General features: G+C 31.5%; 1 non-coding gene across 1 annotated transcript; it reads left to right on the top strand.

The window, feature by feature from the left end:
- The first annotated feature begins 498 nt into the window (after positions 1–498).
- On the top strand, positions 499–606 carry LOC148552878 (small nucleolar RNA R71). The gene has a single exon (XR_015892788.1). It is a non-coding gene; the product is annotated as a small nucleolar RNA R71 (small nucleolar RNA).
- The last annotated feature ends 1,556 nt before the right edge of the window (positions 607–2,162 follow it).

Here is a 2,162-nt window from a genome sequence, read left to right as displayed (position 1 = left end):
CCTGTTTCTTCCACCATTATTAAAGCCTTGTTAAGGCTTTTGTTGATCCTTCCATGAGAAATTTGGATGATTTCTCCATGAGGGATTATAGGTGTTTCCATAGGGTTCACCCATGTAATTCACCTCTGCTATTGTAGGGTTCTCAGGACCATAAGCTTCTTCTTCAGAAGATGCCTCTTTAGTACTGTTGGATGATTCCTTCAATCCATTCAGACTCTGAGAGATCATATTGACTTACTGAGTCAATATTTTATTCTGAGCCAATATGGCATTCAGAGTATCAATTTCAAGAACTCCCTTCCTCTGAGGCGTCCCATTACTTACAGGATTCCTCTTAGAAGTGTACATGAACTGGTTATTTGCAACCATGTCAATGAGTTCTTGAGCTTTTGCAGGCATTTTCTTTAGGTGAATGGATCCACCTGCAGAATGGTCCAGTGACATCTTTGATAGCTCAGATAGACCATCATAGAATATATCCAGGATAGTCCATTCTGAAAGCATGTCAGAAGGACACTTTTTGGTCAGTTCCTTGTATCTCTCCCAAGCTTCATAGAGGGATTTACCTTCTTTCTGTCTAAAGGTTTGAACATCCACTCTAAGCTTGCTAAGCTTTTGAGGAGGAAAGAACTTGGCTAAGAAAGCCATGACCAGCTTATCCCAAGAGTTTAGGCTATCTTTAGGTTGAGAGTCCAACCATACTCTAGCTCTGTCTCTTACAGCAAACGGGAAAAGTATAAGCCTGTAGACCTTGGGATCAACCCCATTGGTCTTAACAGTATCACAGATCTGCAAGAATTCAGTTAAGAATTGAAAAGGATCTTTGGATGGAAGTCTATAAAACTTGCAGTTCTGTTACATCAGAGAAACTAATTGAGGTTTAAGCTCAAAATTGTTTGCTCCAATGGCAGGGATTGAGATGCTTCTTCCATGTAAATTGGAATTTGGTGCAGTAAAGTCACCAAGCATCTTCCTTGCATTGTTATTATTTTTGGCCATGTCTCCTTCTTTTTCGAAAATTTCTGTCAGATTTTCTCTAGAGAGTTGTGCTTTAGCTTCCTTAAGCTTCCTCTTCAGAGTCCTTTCAGGTTCAGGATCAGCTTCAACAAGAATGTTCTTATCCTTGTTCCTGCTCATATGAAAAAGAAGAAAACAGAAAAGAAAATATGGAATCCTCTATGTCACAGTATAGAGATTCCTTTATGTGAGTAGAAGAAGAAAAGAAATTCGAACACAGAAAGAGGGAGAGGGTTCGAATTTTTAAGAAGAAGAGAAGTGTTAGGAGATAAATAAAATAATTAGAAAGAGATGAGGGAGAAGAATTTAAAAAATTAAATTAAAAAATAAAATTTAAAGTTAAATTTCGAAAATTAAAATTGAAATAAAATTAAATTAAAAATTAAAACAATTAGTTAAAAAAAAGGGAATTTTGAAAAAGAGGAAGGTGATTTTCGAAAATTAGAGAGAGAATTAGTTAGGTAGTTTTGAAAAAGATATGATTGAAATAGTAAACTTTTAAAATCAAATAAAAAGTAAAGTGATTAATTGAAAAAGATTTGAAAATCAAATTTTGAAAAGATAGGAAGTTAGAAAAGAAGTTAGAAAAGATTTTGAAATTGATTTTGAAAAAGACATGATTGAAACTTAATTTAAAAAAGATTTGAAAAGAAATTTGAAAAGATTTGAATTTTGAAATCAAAGTTGATTACTTGACTAACAAGAAACTAAAAAGATATGATTCTAGAGTTTAAAGATTGAACCTTTCTTATTAGGCAAGAAACAAACTTAAAAATTTTGAATCAATCACATTAATTGTTAGCATTAATGTCAAAAATATGAATTAGAAATAAGAAAAAGATTTTTGAAAATCAATTTGAAATTTTCGAAAATTATGAAAGAAAAATGAAAAAGATTTGATTTTTTGAAAAAGATTTAAAAAAGATAGAGTTTTTAAAATGAAATTTTGATTTGACTCATAAGAAACAACTAATTTTGAAAAATTTTTGAAAAAGTCAACCCAAATTTTCGAAATTTTATGATAGAATAAGGGAAAGATATTTTTTTGATTTTTTTAATTTTTAATGATGAAAGAGAAAAACATCAAAAAGACTCAATGCATGAAAATTTTGGATCAAAACATGTGATGCATGCAAGAACACTAT

This window comes from Arachis ipaensis, chromosome B7, assembly GCF_059453495.1.
Source record: "Arachis ipaensis isolate K30076 ecotype BB chromosome B7, ASM5945349v1, whole genome shotgun sequence".
Lineage (NCBI taxonomy): Eukaryota > Viridiplantae > Streptophyta > Magnoliopsida > Fabales > Fabaceae > Arachis > Arachis ipaensis.
Note: the sequence above shows the minus strand (reverse complement) of the source record. Positions and strands in the feature narration are given on the sequence as shown.